General features: G+C 40.9%; 1 pseudogene; it reads right to left on the reverse strand.

Moving 5' to 3' along the window:
• Positions 1 to 17221, reverse strand: part of LOC135322185 (trafficking protein particle complex subunit 9-like) — a 62994-nt pseudogene that overhangs the window by 28419 nt on the left and 17354 nt on the right.

Raw genomic sequence — 17221 nt, forward strand, 5'->3', positions numbered from 1 at the left:
CATCTTTTCCCTCCGGTCTCTCAGGAACAAGGCTGCTCTGGCCACTGTTATGACTTCCGGCTTACCAAAACCTCTGTGCTCAGGCTGGTCTTGCCTGTGCATCTGGCCCACTGCTCAGAGGCCCTTCCTACCCTGCAGGAGGATGTTTCCACTCTCCGAAGGGACACACCCTCAGGGGAGCCCTCTTTTCGCCCTCAGCATGGCAGGTGTCCCAGGCCACATCCCAAGCTGCCCCATTAGGACTGCGGGTGCCCAGGTCTGCTAGTCAGACCAGCAGCCTGAGAGCCAGGGATTATGCCCGGGTCACCCTGCAAACCTACTTCCCGCCTCACAGCCCCCAGCCAGCAGGTCACCTGGAAGTTACAGCAAGTGACCCACCCAATCCAGAAGTCTCTTCATTTGCCAGCACTGCTGATGACTGGTTTCCAAACTTTGTTCAGTTTCGCACAAAACAGCAGCTTCCACTGTGAAGCGGGGGGTTTTCGCTTCTGCTCCCCATCCTTACTGGTAACGTCAAGGAAACCAAAAGTCCTATTCTCAACACTTTTCTGATGACACCTTCCCACCCACAATAATCACATGCTGAAGAGATTTGGGTCCAAGTGATTTTGTTTCCCTTACACTAAGTGGCTCAAAACACTGCAGGATTCTTTCTTTTTTGAAGGTATTTGTACTCAGTTTATCGGGTTTAATCTGTTTTTGTCTCTCTCTTCAGTATCCCTAGCAGTTGCCACTTCTTACTCCCTTCAGCAGCCTCCCTCCCAACATTTAGTCTAGGAAATCAGCTGTGATGAGGGGCCTGGGGGCAGTCACAGAAGATGCAACCAAGGTGCAGAGAGGCTACATAATTTGCCCAAGAAGATCAGCTTCAACCTCCAACAGTGTGTGTCACTTCCCTCTGTTTAACTCTTATGCTAAGCAAGCTAACTTTTTGTAGATTGTGGTTATAAACAGATGAGGCATCAAAATACATACAAGGACACACATTAACTCTAAGATGTTCATTAACTCCACTATTTTGTTTCTATTTATTTTATTTCTATTAAAAAAATTTAAGAACCTCTGCACTCAATATAGCAAAATGTTACTGGGTTTTAAACACGGAATATAGATGTATTAAGTGTGTCATTACTCATACTTATTTGTATCTTCACAAGACAATATGATTTGAAAGTCTCTCTCCCCTCCCTCTACTCACTACTGGCTCTCACCTGAGTCCCAGACCACACATCTAACAGCCTTTCACTTTATCCACAGCTGAACTCATCAGTTTTCCCCCAGAACTCCCTCTGCAGCTTTCGCTCCTCAGAGCACAGCAGGACCATCATTTCCTCATTAATCCACCCAGGAACCTGGGCCTTACTCCATCCTACCTTCACAGACATCATTCATCCTTTCCTTTTTACCACTTAAATATGCCTTCAATCTGTTCGCTTTTACCCACTGACCATCCCACCGCTCAAGTGGAAACCACCAACACTGCCCACCTGGACTCACGAGTCTCCCAAGTGGCCCCACAGCCACTCACACCTACTTGAGACAAATGGTACTGTGTCACTCCTGCGCTTTTAGGACTATTTTCAAACCCACTCTTCTTAGAAGAAACTCCAAGTTCTTCACCTGGTGAAGGTCTTTGCCATGAAACTGTCAGCTCAGGGATGGCAGGACCCGCCCTCTCCCCTCGGCCCCGCCCCCTGGCAGAGTGTCAGCTTGGGAGGACCTGCTGAGCTACAACAGCCTGTATTATAACCCTGGTCTTGAGTTCTTAGCAAACTGCTTCACTTATCCATACAAATCCAAGGTAGATTAGAAAGATTTTAGATTTTGAGCTAGACTATTGATTTGGGGATTTTGCACTAGCAACCTGCAAGTACATGTTCTAATGATTCTGTCTTCTTAAAACCACACTGAGATTTAAGTAGTATTTGTGGAATGTCTTCGGAGTAAAAGGGACTGTACTTTTACAGACTTTATGTTTTATAACATGAACATCCCGGACAGGGTCACAAATGGAACTGACTCACTAGTGAAAGAAGACAGGTGAGAGGCATATAGCAACAGTTCACAAAGATGGTAAGAGTAAAGTTGTTTCTCCAACCCCCGAAAAAATTCCTCAAAGAACCAAAAACTGAATTTTGAAAGTAAAATACTATCATATAAAGAAATAAAATAAATAATCTTCTTCATCAGGGTTTCAAGATCTGACTCCAGAATTTTTAGCATGCCATACTGAATCCTAGCACAGAAAAATCAGATGGACTAGTGGTGAGTAATTTCCAGGAAAACTGCAGTAATTCCTCCACTTGTAAAAGGATATACACTCACCTGTTGAAGGTGAATGTAAACCGCATTCTGGAGAAATTTGGAAGCTTCTGGGCTCCGCTTCTGGATGGCAAGGACATGGACAGCTTTGAAGCATGCTTCTAACTGAGTCACCGGCATTGTTACACTGCAGAGGGAAAAGGAGGTCCTCAGTCAAGAGCAGAGATGTTCCTGTCGTGTATCGCAGGCCATGCCTCGGGGACTCAGTGCCCTGTAGCAGCCCGGCCCCATGCGAAGACACACAGTGTGGCCCACCCAAGCAGGAGGGGCACTGTGCTTGAGAAGGACCATCCCCGATGGGGGCAAGAGGGGCTGGTGGGGTTGTGTGAACCTATAAATGCTCACAGAAATACACCTTCATATATTCAAGTGATACAATTAACAGTAGCAGGCTATTTAACAAAATTTCAATTGTCAGTGGAAATTTTACCATTCCTTTCCGCTTGTGCCCTGCACTCTGAGACAGGCTTATGCTCTCTCACACCTGCAGCTCTGATGCAATAGTTGTGAAGTTATTTTACTTTGCTGCAGGTGTCTTCGCTCCCCGTGTCACTGTGACTGTTGTCTCTTAACACAGTCAGATGTCTTCCTGGATCTCTCCCTGAGTTCCTTGCTCCTGCTTCTCAGATCCTAAGATAAAGGACAAGTGAAGACACATGAACAGAAAAGGCACTGTGGACTTGAACAAAGTCCTCAGTGACCCCCTAGGTGAGTGCTGCCCACCCCTTACCTTCGATTCTCAAAGTTCTGCCCAGGGTGACATCCAGACAGGAGAGTGTTCTGGGCCAATTAAAAGCTGTGTGGCTTGGGCATGGGGACAGGTGCAGGAGCTGTTTCTGGGGCCGGGCCCCTCCCCGCCTCTGCTCCTCTCTCTTCCAAGGCCCCGCTGCCAAGACCCCAGGCTCCCTGATCTTCTGTCCTTCCCTTCGACTCTACTCCATGTCCTTTTCCTCTTCCTTTAGTCCCTAATTATCCCAGCTGGAGTGATTTTTCAATCACAGTATCTGAAAAAATTTTCTGCAGCTGAAAATGTGGTCTCCAGAGGTCAATGCCCATATGCTGGTTCCTGAAGAAAGCCCCTGTTTAGGGGGACCCTCACCAACACTCACGGGGCATCAGACATGTTGCAGGGTCGGCCACCCCCAACAAGAGTTTGCTGTGACCCCAATGCACACACAGCATCCCTGCTCACAAAAATGTAGTTGGCGCACTTATCCGTTATTATGAAGCAAAAATAAAAAAAATTGTTCATGATTCTTACTAAAACTATTTATGAGGTGGAAAAAAAATTGTAATAGAAAAGAACAAATTTGACTCCATGTTAGATGTATTCCTTTGGCTTTAAACCTGTGCCCTGTTTTCTAGGCTCAAACTTGCTAGCTCTTCACCTTTTGTAAAAGAAAGTTGCCTTTAGCTTGAAATATCCAGGAGAGCCTATTCTCCGGGCTCTGATCTTTAAGGATGTTAGCTCTTCTGCACTTATGTAGAGATGGCAAGTTGCAAAATAGAGAATAACCTTTGTTTTTTTTTTTGGAGATTTTACAGAGGCACCATGATTTGACCCATTGACAGCTGCAAGAACAAAGGATTCCAAGGACAAACAATTCATACAGCAAGAAGTTTGCAACAACCAACCACACCCCCACCCCTTTTTAGTATAAAAGGAGACTGAATTCTGATTGGGGAATAGGGTTCACCAGGATATCAATATGCCATCTTCTGGGTATGCCAGCTTTTCAAATAAAGTCACTATTCTTTGCTCCAACACCTCATTTCCCGATTTATTGGCCTGTCATGCAGCAAGGAGAACGAGTTTGGACTTGGTAACAAAATGACTGCATTGGAGGTAGTATGTCTCCACTGTTTCCTCATTTCCAATATGTCACAACCTATCAATTTTATATGCAGTTTAACAACACAACCAAAAAACCTATCATAGGGAATTGATTCCACAGAAATAAAATTATTTCTACTCCTTCAAAACTTTTTTCTTTTCTATTTTATTTTGGTTTGCTTATTGAAAAGAAAATAAAAAATCAAATCATTTTATTTCACGTATTTTTGTTATAGCTACTTATTTTAAATACTACAAAGAAATTTAAATTGCAATAAAAAATTGTTCACATATTAGTATAAAGATATATACACAATCAATGCAGATTAGGAAAGGAATGGATATTTACTAAAAGTCCACTGCACATCCAGTGTTTTACAAGCATATCCTGGAATATAAGCTCTATGATCCAGGGGTCTCCCACCCCCATTCTCACTGCCGAGTCCCTTAGTAATCAACTACCAAGGCACCAGCATAGAACCACGTGATCAGTATTTTAGGTATAAATGAGGGAATTAGCTCATTCAATTCTGAAACAAAAACCTTAAAATAAATACTGAACTTATTTACAGACAAAGAAAATTGCACACAAAAAAGTACAGTTTCTTCCCCAAGGTCACAAAGCTGATAACTGGTAAAGGCAAGATTTGAACTCGTCTCTCTGATTCTAAAAACTAAGGTGGAAATCCCATTCGACTGTGGAGGGTCCAGCAGCAAAGCCTATCACCCTATCTTTGTTCAGATCTAGCCTTAGCCTGAGACAGCACCCCATTCCTATGGATCTCGAGGCAAACGATAACATTAAGGATTTTATATCCAGTAGTTTCTTAGGTCTCATTTATATAAAGTGTCAGCAGGTCAGCAGAAAAACGCTGGGAAATATCAGTGGGTCCAGAGCTTTTTGCTGATTAGAAACTCAGTCTATCAGGACAGAGTGACCTTCCCATGAGAGGCCACGTGGACATAAACTAAAGGCAACTGAGCAATGAAAACTAGCAAGACCCTGGAACTCAAGCAGGAAGGATCCCTGCCACCCCCCACACAGTTGCCTCTTCACCCACGTGGACACGATGGCAGAAGACCAAGGTTCTTGTCTAAGTTACACTATCATGGAATCTCACCCATAAAAAGTTACGACTCTATGCTGTCTTAAGTCCTTTCCAACTCAAATATGATGACACCAATATCTCAGCAGAATATCTATGTCTCCAGTTCCTCTCTTCTATTAGGAGACTATTTCTATGGCCACAAAGCAGAAATCCAATTAAAAAACCATGCATGAAGCCAGGTGAAAGTCTGTATAAGAGACTTTGCTCTCACGCTCAGTGAATGAAAACTCAGAAAAAGTGGTCCTTCTCCCTCAGCAAATGGGATGTAGGCTGATTGTGTGTGTGTGTGTGCTCTCGCACGTGTGTATAAATCAAATACAATGAATTCTGGGATGTGTACAGATTTTTTTTATGTTACTGTCATTTCATGAGGATAAGCAAACCTTTAAAGTAATTTGAATCCAGTGTTCTGAGAGAATCTCAGGCTCTTTTGGTGGAGGAGGGGAAATGGGAAAGGAAAGGAGGAAAGAAGTAAATGAAGCAAAGGAGTAAATATACTGCTAGGGAAAGGCAAGACATTAATTTTGTTCCTACTTGCATCACACACAAATTAGGGACTGGTTTTCCCCATGTCTTGTCAAGCACTGAGTTGCAGAAGAAAGGCGACAGCCCATTTCTCACTGAGATTGTGACTGTACGTGGCATCTTATAGACACAAATCATTTACCCTGATCAAACACTCTAGCAGCAGGCCGTAATTTTCCTATTTTGAGAGACAAGAAAACAGGAGTTCAAAGAGGGTATATAACTTGACAAAAGTCAGAGGACCAGTAAACAAGAGAGGATGAATTCAAACTCAGATCTGAATGCAGATTCTGATCTTCCCACTCTCAGGACTGGAAAGCCATTAACACACAGGCTCCCCAGCTCCCCTGCAGTATTCCTGGCACCAAGCATTTCCCATGGCAGTGGTCTCCAGTTCTCACAGACACAGCACTCTGTGCAGCCAATGACCTTCATCGGACCTTGATCATCTACCTGCAACGCCCACCAGGCTTCACCATAAAGGTAGGAAAGCTGGCTTTCAAGTGCATACAAAGCCACCCCTGGTCTAACCTGGGCTCTTCTGCAGCTTCTCCAGCCTAAAGGCAGCCATAAAACTGCTCAGAGTTTGTACATGAGCCACACTACCTCTCTCCATCTCTCTCCCCACATATACTACTTAGCTATGACCATTTTGATGATCTTGGAAACAAATTTTTAAAAACACAAAAGAAAGGATCCTGGAACAAGTAATTAATACTTACAATTTTAAATGAAAAGTTACAAAGTGAGCATTTACAAACTGAATCTGCCTTCCTAGGTGTCAGTTTAAACAGTTAAAAAATATAATAGCAAAAAATTCTTATTTACAAAATTAACAAAAACATCAACAATAATCTGGAATAAACTCAAAATTAATGTCCATGTTCTACATGGAGAAAACTACAGGACTGTACTTAGGGGTAAAGTAAAAGGTGTGAATGTAGAGACATCAACATATTGCATGGAGGAAAGCAGTTTTGTAAAGATGCAAGTTCTCCTAAAGATAATTCAAAACTTACTAAAAAATCCCATGAAAACTCTTATCTGTTTTTTTTTTTAACTTGAACAAAGTATTTTAGAATTCTTCAGGAATAATAAAGTCATAATACTAGCCAAGAAAATTTGGGATGGAAGAAAAGAATCAAAAAAAAATCACACTGTCAGATATTAAATAAATGTTTACAATATGTAAGATATAGCGCTGGAGTAAGAAAGTTAAGATTGACAGAAATAAACCATGAGCTCAAAAAGAGACTCTAGTGTACATAAGTATTTTGTACAGGTGGGATTTGAAATCAAAGAGCAAAGTATGAATTCAATAATTGTCCTGGGACAATCAGAGAATCACCTGGAAAGAACAAATTCTATTCCTGTCATAATGACCACAAAAAAAATGACAGATAATGATATAAATATTAGAAACTACTAATAACAGCAAATACAACTCTTTGCTCATATTAATTCAACTTCTACTTACTATAACAAATAGTATAATCATCTCCATCTTAGAGATTTAAAAAACCTACAGAAGAGATTTTTACCATTATAAGAAAGTATTTCTAAGAATAATACCAAAGATAAAACCCAAAAGGAAGACATTTACTATCTTAAGAATATTTTGGGCCACAACAAAAATAAACCTACTGAACAAAATGAAAGGCAAGAAATGACAAGAAAAAGCTCTGTGATACATGTTGATGAAGACAAGGGGTTAATGTTCATAACATACAAAAAGCTGTCACAAAGCAACAAAAAGCTCCCTCACTTAAATGTGTGCAAAGGACAAAAGGGATCATTCACTTTTAAAAAGTCACATGGCTAATGAGTGGAAAATGGTCAATACCTCACTGGTCATCAACTGCAAACTAAAGCAATGAAAAAGCACTTTTGCTCATCATATTGGCAAATATTTTTAAAAGATATTCTAGCTAGTGTCCGTCTGTGAGAGAACAAACTGTGAGCGACCTTTTTGGAGGATGACATGTCAATGGATATGTAAACTCTAAAAAACATGCATACACACAGACTCAACTCCACTTCTAGGAATCGTTTCATTTAGAAAAAAAATCAGTTCTAAAAGATGTACTCCTCAGGGCATTTACACAGCACTGTTTACAATGGTGGGAAGAAAAGCTGAAGTGAAATCATATCCAGCGATAAAGAATTGGTTATATAAGTAATTCTACATCTTTTCATTCCTCACTGGAGAAGGAATTTCTAGAGTCACTTCAAAGGAGCCTGTGATGAATGTAAATGTCACATCCAGGGACTAAATTTCCAGAAGCCTTAACTAAAGGAATACTCATACAACATCACAGGAATGTTTGTACAAGAAAGATGCCAGTCAAACATCCTTTCTGACAGAGGAAAATGGAGAAAACCTAAGTGTCCACCATGAAGACAATGATGCGGTAAATCACGTTGAGCTGTGGGCTCTGAGGGGGCCAGCGTTTTGGCGTGGTCCAGTGCCTTGTCCACAGTACTCTTTCACCAAAGTTGTCCTTGCACAAGAGACCACACCTGACCATCAGGAGACCCCTCCACTCTATCTGAAAGGACTGGGTGAGTCTGGAGTGGGAGGACGTCTAGGAAGTACCCCTGAGTGAATAAAGCGAGCTGCAGAAAACATATAGTATGGCCTTATTTTCCAATAAAGCATATATACACACACATATACATAGATTTCTCATATACATGTATGTATGTATGTGTGTGTATATATATATATATATATATATATATATATATATATACGTCATAGGCATAAAGGTCATGAAATATATACAACACATTTTCAACAGCTTTTACTCTCAGGAAATAAGGGGAAGGGAGGTAGGGGCCTTTCGGTACCACCGCTATTCTCTTTTCAGTATTTCAGTTAAGTATACTTGGAATTTAAAAGTTTATTTAAGTCTGAAGCAAAATGGGCGATGCCTCCACAAGACAGAATGCTATACTGGTCATTAAAAATCATGCCAGGGGAGATAGAATATTGTAGAAAAACTTGTAATAAGCCGAATGGAAAATGGAGGTCTCCACACAGTAAACAGGCACAGAGTGTTCTCTGGTTTTTATGACAGAGGTGATACACACTGACGAAAAGAACAGAAAATAGATGTTAAAGTGTTAATTATTATCTTTGAGTAGTGGGACCAGGATAGCTTCTTTTGCCCCTTTTTTCAGACTTATTATATTAAATACACATTATTTTTCATCTGAAAAAAAGCATTTTTAGATGTCTAGTACCACACATTGGAGAAAGTACACGAGTATTTACAGAAACAAATAACTAGGAGACACAGCAGCAGCATCACACAATGTAGAACGGGCAATCCTGAATAACGCTGTGCAGTTACATAAAGACCCACAAAGTGAGAGCACCTGCTGTAACAGGGCTTGGCCCCCTTTTATTTATCAGTTGTGTCTTCAGGGCTGAGGCAGTTCTGAGCATGGCCAGTGTCAGTGCTGGTGTCTGGATAGATGCCACTGGAGGTGAGGGCACCTGCAAGCCTAGAGGAAGAACAGAAATCATCCTCTGCTTTTTCTGTCCTGCTTCTTTGTTACTTTAAAAGAGAGGCATAAATAAGATAAACTGCGTATCTTCCCTACTGAAATTTCAGTAATGAAACCGTTTTTAAAGTCTTCACAGCTTATAATGTGCCTATAACTGTCTTTTCAACAAAGCATCATATTTATTAAATGTTAATTAACTCAATTAATTAAATCCCTGTTGAAACCTTCTATTAAAGAACATGAAATGCACTACGTGAAAGCACCACGCCTGCACTGACTACCTTAGCTGTCTTGACGGCAGTGCATTCAGCCCACACCATCCCATGGCCCTGAGCTCCTGATGCTGGTAAGAGAGCACGCTGCCACCTCAGATGGAGAGAAAATGTGAAAGCATTTTCTGAAATCTACAGCACTGACAAAACATAACTGACAAATCCCAGGCTCCTTTGAGGCTGTCATTTTCTGTTTTGGGCCAACACCCGTCAATGAGTAGAACCACCCCATTCCCGAGCCATGGGACTCACGTGGGAAGCAGTATTAGAGAAACTTCCAGGTATAGAATGTAACCAACTATACGTAGAACTCTGACAAAAGAAAAGATGAAATACTCTGATTTTGGAAGACACTCAAAATATTCTCCTAAGCCTTAGTAGCTGGAAAGACTGGGCTTCTCCTAAGCCACTTATTTATTTCACAGCCAGTGAGCATCTCCCACAAACCCTGTTTCTCTGTGTCTTCTGGGAGCCCCAGGCACACACTTGCTGTCGATCTTATAAGTCACAGGGTGAGGCGTGTTTCTCACACCTGCAACCCTCACTCAGGCTCGCTTCCTAGTCTCACTGTCTGAACTTGAACCCATTTTCTCACCTGTTTATTTGGTATCGGTTCTTCTGTAAGCTGCCTGAAATGCTTCATAGAACAAGTCAGAAGAATGAGTGGGTAGATAAATGGACAGATGGACAGGTGAGAGATGGGCAGACAGACAGAGAGACTCCAAGAAAAGGGGAACAGAGAAAATTTCCTGTGCAAAACCCTCTTCTAGTCAGGGAAGAAAACCACCACGGAGAAGTGTGAAGAGGCAGGTAGCTTAGGGCTGTTTATGGATTCCATGGAAAGTCTCACAAAGAGATGAGATGGTGGAACTATAAATAATAAAAGAAAAAAAGCACGCATGCTTGAAAAATATATCTACAATATGTACTCTCTAAAGAATAGATTCAAATCAGCAGGGTGCAATAACACAATCCTTGGGTATTTACAGAAGTGAGAATCCCATCCCCAAACCAAAAGGCATCCCTTTGGAGCACTGAGAGTCTACACGGGGCGGTCATAAAGCCATCACCACAAAAGCTTTGCTATCCTTCACTTACGAGGTATGAGCAGCTGTGCTCAGGCTGCCCACGCATGTCATTTACACCCCACAGCACCTCTACAGGGGGGACGCCAAGCGAGCCCCGTCTCTGCAGGACAGAAAACAAGTCTGGGAGAGGCTAAGCCTGCCTACCAGTTCTTCATCTCACAGGATTGGTCACTCCAGAGCAGAACTCGAACTCAGATCCACGTTTGTAACCACGGTACTACCGTGCTTTGTGTGCATTTTGTGCGTATAATACATTTGTTTCTGGCATGAAAGGATATTTAATAAATGATCGTTTGTCATGTCTATCTCATTAGCTCACAATCAATCTTTATACTGTTGAATTGTACTCTTTTCTCCTGGAGAAAGGAATGGAAAGAATGGGGGTCAGAATGAGGTGGGGCTCCATTCTTTAACTGGTACTTCATGTCATCCAAGTCCCCAACCAGGGAGTAGGAGCAAATGTTCTCTTCATCTTTTAACAAGAGGGCTCCACTGATGGTGACTTACTCAACTCCAAAACCAAGGCTGGGGAAAGGGCACATGCAGCAACCAGAGCAGTATTACCTGTAGGAAGGTGAAAAGAGCTCACAGGAGGGCTCAGGGGATCAGCCTGATTTAATTTCAATCCATAAAAGAATCACACACTCTAAAAATACAAGCATGCAATGGATTTGCTCTTTCTTGACATCTAGCAAGTTTCCACAATCCACATGTAACATTATCGTGAACCAGTGAAAGGAAGTGTCTACAGACAAGAAAAATCAATACCACAGGTAGGCTGAAACCAAGGCTGGAGGAAAGGAAGAGAAAGGGCATAGTTAAGAATTGGGGAAAGGATGGTAAAAAAAAAAATCATCACAAGGACTCTCAAGCATCATCCAACAAACATATAATCATTCATTCAAGAGAGAGTTACTGAGGCCCTATTCTGTGCAAGATTGTACAGTGGGTGAAGCAAGAGTGCAGCAACCATGGTGGCAGCAAGTGGCGGGGCTCAAATATACTTCTGATCCCGGTACCTTGCACACTTGTCCTCAGTATAAAGGCAAAAAAAAAAAAAAAATAAAGTAAAATAATACTCTGTAAACTCAAACATTGTTGAAAAAAAAACTTAAAGAAGACCTAAATACCTGGACAGACAAACCACGCACATTCCTGGATAAGAAGACAGTGCTCTTGGAATGCCAGTGCTCCCCAGAGTGATCTGTATATTCAACGTGGTCTCGGTCACAATCCCAGCGGGCTCCTCTGCAGAAACTGACTAGCTGCTGCTACAATTCATATGGGAATTCGAGGGTCTCAGTAACCAAAACGTACTTGAAAAAGAAGAACAACGTGAGAGGACTTGTAATTCTCAATTTCAAACCTTACAACTGTATCTCCAGTTGAGATTAGAGGCCATTGTGAAGTTATTACTGTGTTTATCCTTATTTTCTAAATTCTCTACAATGAATATAACTGTTACAATAAGAAAAATAAAAAGTAAGGTATCTTTTAAACATGCACACTGATTCATTCATTGGGAAGAAATTATTTTAACTATAAAGAGGTAAACAAATATCTAGTGAAAAAGGACTACTTAAAAACAAGGGTGCATTTACATTTTTCATAAATTGAAAACTGTAAAGCACAAACACATCAAGTTTCTAGGGTGACCAATACAACATATTAATAGTTATTTTCAAAAATTCTAATTTAACAATGAAAACTCAAGAAAGGGAAAATTGTAATTGACAGCCAACTGCAAACACATGGAGAGCAAAGGCCTGGAAATCACAGTTCCTTTAACTCTGCTACTAACTCAATAGGAGAGGAAATTCCTCACTGAGAGGAGAGTGGAATCCCATGTATAAGACAGGATACACAGTACAAACTGCACTAGACACAGGGGTGATTTTCTTAGAAGAATTCTCAAGTTACAACATTGCTGAAAAACTATAAAAACACTGACAGACAGATGAAAACACACAGTTAAATATATATTATATAGAAACATATGAAGTCTGCTCCCATGTTGCATAGAAATACAAACATATTTGTTTATTTATGGGCACTGATTACTTTATTCCAGGTAGAATATTTCAACTAAAACAAACGATGAATTATATACTCCTCTTGTCAAATCTAGTTGATAAATTAGTCTGCTATGTAAACATAATGTGTCTAAGATAGATCTAAAATTAGTGAAAAAGATATTTGTTTGGTTTCTTGAACTCTTCTCAAAATTCCAAGCTTAGTTTTAAAATAGATCTGAGCAGAATTTCTATATTATCTTTTCCCTCATGAAATGAACAACACAGTCTGTTGTCAAAATTCTGTCCTTACAATGATTCACGAGCACCGTATCCTAACAAAACTGCTGGACAGCAAGTTAATATCCAGACATTTTGACCAAGCAATGAAACACAAGGAAGACAGTGATCCTATTCTAGAGGGCTTATAATCTGTGTCAACACCAGGGTTTTTATTTGATTGGTTTGATTGGTTAGCAAAATAAAATCAATCAAGTACTTTCTTCTTTGAGCATTCTGTAAGTCATGACTCTGTTTTTAGTGTCATGAGCAGGAAAGACTTAAGCATGACTCCATTAGGTCAACTAGCAACAATCATCACTGGAGAGTGAGTAATAAAGAAGTTAACTGATAGCAATGCTTCTGCCTACATGAGACCTAAAATAAACCTACACAGAGCTCTGTAAGGAAAATGAGGAGATAAGTTCCCCAACGAGAAAAAAACTAACAAGAAATCAAAAAAGGAAAGACTTTTTCATTAACGATTCCAGGCAGTAGTGGAGTATGGTGGTGAAGAGCACAGATGCTGGGGACAAACATGAGGGTCTGAACTCCCACAGCACTGGGTAGCTTTGACAGTGATAAGTCAGTGAAATTTTCTGCACCTCAGTCTCCTATCCACAGACTGGGGACAACAACAGCACCCGTCTCCTAGAACGGTCCTAAGAATTAAGTTATTTTATATATAAAAGCTTAAATAAAATACCTCAGATATTAAATATTACCCCAAAAGCACAAGGAAAAAAGAAAACAGAGATAAATTGGTGTTCATCAAAATTTAAAACTTTGCTTCAAAGACACCATCCAGAAAGTGAAAAAACAACACACAGGAGAAAATTTTTTCAAATCATTTATCTGATAAGGAATTTGTATCTAAAAAAAAAAAACCCTCCTACAACTCAACAATAAAAAGGCAAATCAATTAAAAAATGAATAAAGGATCTGAAAATATATTTTTCAAGGAAAATATACAAATGGCCAATAAGCACAATGAAACGGTGTTCAATATCATTAGCTGTAAGGGAAATCAAGTCAAAACCACTAGGACAAACCGCTTCACACTCACTACAATAGGTTATAATCAAAAAAATAGTAACAAGCACTAATGAGGACACAGAGGAAGCGGAGAAAGCAGCCCTTGCTGGTGAGGATGTAACATAGCATGGCCACTTTGGAAAACAGCCTAGCAGGTCCTCAGAGAGTTGAACATTTGGTTTCTGAATGACCCAGCAATTCTGCTTCCTGGGCACACATGTAAGAGAACTAAAAACAAATGTTCACATAAAATCTCCTACATGAATATTCACAGCGCCATTACTCATCACAGCCAAAAAGCAGAAAAAACACAAATGTCTATCACGTGATGAATGGGTAAACAGAGGGGCCCAGCCATGCAGTGGAATATTATTCAGCAATAGCAGAGCATAGAGTACTGACCCAGGCCACAACGTGGACAAATATTGAAAACGTTACTCAGTGTGAAAGAAGTCAGTCACAATAGACGGTTCCACTTACATGAAGTGATTTGATTTACATGAAATGCCCAGCAGAGGAAAATCCACAGAGAGAGAAGAGTGGCTCCCTGGGGGTGGGGGAGGATGGGGAGGATGGGGAAGTTGGGAAGGACTGCTTATGCATACGGGGTTTCCTGTTGGGGGGATGAAAATTTTCTTAGATTGACTGGGATGCACAATCCTGGGCATAGAGTAAAATCCGCTGTACATCTTAATGGGTGAATTGTATTAAAAGTGTTAAGAACAAAAGCACCTTGGGCCAGTACCTTCCCATAGTAAATGCAAATTACTAACATTTATTTCAGGAAGAAGAAACTGCCAACAGCATGAAAGCAGCAGATCAGCAAATGTGAGTTAACCGAAATTGGACAAGAGCATTTCACTTGAAACAGTTGCTGAGTGTACACGAAATATTCCGACATGACAAGGAAAATCAGTTATACATCACGAAGAAGAATTCTGCTTCAAATGCAGATCAAGGATTCGGCAAGCCCAGCTACTAGAAATGACCAGAGAAGAAACCTGGTTCTTAAAACAAGCACCAGAGCCAACAAGGAAATGGTGGTGAGGAAAGCAGGTGGCCGAAAATCTGGAACAGTTTGCTACAAATAATTTCTCCACTGAAAATTCAAAAATAAAATGAAAGTGATGTAATGCTATGTTGACCTCACGTGAATGGGCTTCCTCCAGTGCTCGACAGTTCTGTAACCCCGAGTGAGAGACTCAGGAGAATCAGCATGGCTCCTGGCAGTCCCCAAGGGACTGCCCACCAGCACGCTGACCACCATCACATCTGCCAGGGTTGAATTGCAGAGAAGAGACCAACTTCTGAAATGCACAGGAAATGTTGACAAGGGAAGAAAAGACTGTGGTCAGCCCTGGGACAGAGACCCTGTGAGCAGAGGCCAGAAGGCTGCAGGTGAACTGGAGTGACCCTGGGGCAGGAAGGGACCATGGGGGAGCAGATCTCAATTCTCTTATTTCTCTCCCACAGGTAGGAGAGATAAAGCCTGCATCCTTCTCACCTGGAACTGTGGGTTCTGGCTGACAGAAGTCTTACCGACACGGAATGAATTACTCAAGACTGTGGCAAAAGGAAAGGAAGCGAGAGGGATTAGGGAGCCAACTCCAGGAACCTCTCAAATGCTCCCATATTTATTGTGTATAATCAAAGGAAAAAGTCATTAACAGTGTGTGATAGTAAACAGGAACTTGGGGAAAGACAGGATAAGACAGAGATTGTAGAATCCACAAAGAGTATAAAGGCTTAGTTTACCTTTAGGGAAGTCATGGGGAGAGAGGAACAAAATACATTCTTTAGATATGTTCATTACAAAGCAGACCACCAGACTAGCCAAGTCCTTGTTTTGGGGATAATAGAATATCTAACAGCATGCACACCCAGCGTTTATAGCTGAGGGCCTGGGTCATTGCTGTGCAATGAGCAGAGTGCTATCTAAAACCTCAACTATGCAAGCAAGGCATTGTCTCTGCTTTTTATGGCAAGGAGACAGGAGTAAGGATGCATAGGGGCTTGCTTGAAAGCAGTTACTAAGCACATTTTTTCTTCTTAAAGTTGACAGGCGTCTGGGGTCTGTTACAATTTGTTAACCCAATCATGGGCTCCCACATGGAACCATTATGGAGGACACCCTAGGATGACAAATCCTGGCTCTGGGTCTTTTCCTGCCAGCTTCGGCCACTCCAGCAGGGTCAAGACACATCCCTGAATTACGATCACACAGAACCACCCACACTCTTAACTCCTGGCGCTTGAAACTTAATTCTAGCTCTACCCAACAACGTAGAAAAGTTTCAGAAATAAAAGTTATTATATTCTGTTTATATCTCATAATAGGACTGATTTTTCTGATTGCTCTAAGCTGCTTCTACTTGGTAAAGCATCTAATTCTGCAGGTGAATTCAGTACATTCCATTGTGCATAACTAGACAGTTTGGGCTGTCTGACTTCTATTGGTCAAATACAAATACACCTAAATGATTTCATTGTTCATCAATTTCAGCCAGGAAGAGAGGGAGTGTCACTCTTTTCCTCAGCCCACCCTCAACTCTTTTCTCATCAGCAACTCAGGCCTCCTGAAAACAAAACAAAACATTTGTTTCCCTTCATCTACACTTTCCACAAACGCAACAGGAAACATCAGCGTAGAGAATGAATTCAACACAAAAGTTAAAACAAAAATCTACAAACCTGAAGCAACTCCATCTCTGAATCATGATACACAATGACATGAAAGTAAGGGTGTCAGGTACAAAGCATGCGTGAGCCTGACCACTTCATTTCTATTCTTCAAAGGAAGGAAGGTTTTCATATTTTTTATTATCATTCTTTGTCACTGTTTCTGATTAAGCCAAAAAATAGTTTATGAAATAATTAAGCACTGCAGTAACAGATTTTCGCTGTATCAATTACAGAAGGCATTCAGAGGGGGTAGGAAAACCCACCTATGTAAAAAATGCAAAATTTCCTCCCCTGTTAAGTACACGTATACAAAATGCAACAGAGAATTCAAATTCTTGTGGAGAGGAGCAAAAGCCACAGAATCAAAGTAAAGTCATTACTATGAGTCAATTCAAAATTCACTGGACAAACAAGCTCAATGAATTCAAAGAATTTTAAAGGCACACTGCAAACCATTAACTTAATGATCTGCAGGCTAGAGGAAGAATTTCTCTCTTTAACAGACAACAGAAATCAATAGGGTGCCCCACCAAACGAGGACCAAAGAACA

This window comes from Camelus dromedarius, chromosome 9 (assembly GCF_036321535.1).
Source record: "Camelus dromedarius isolate mCamDro1 chromosome 9, mCamDro1.pat, whole genome shotgun sequence".
Taxonomy (NCBI): domain Eukaryota; kingdom Metazoa; phylum Chordata; class Mammalia; order Artiodactyla; family Camelidae; genus Camelus; species Camelus dromedarius.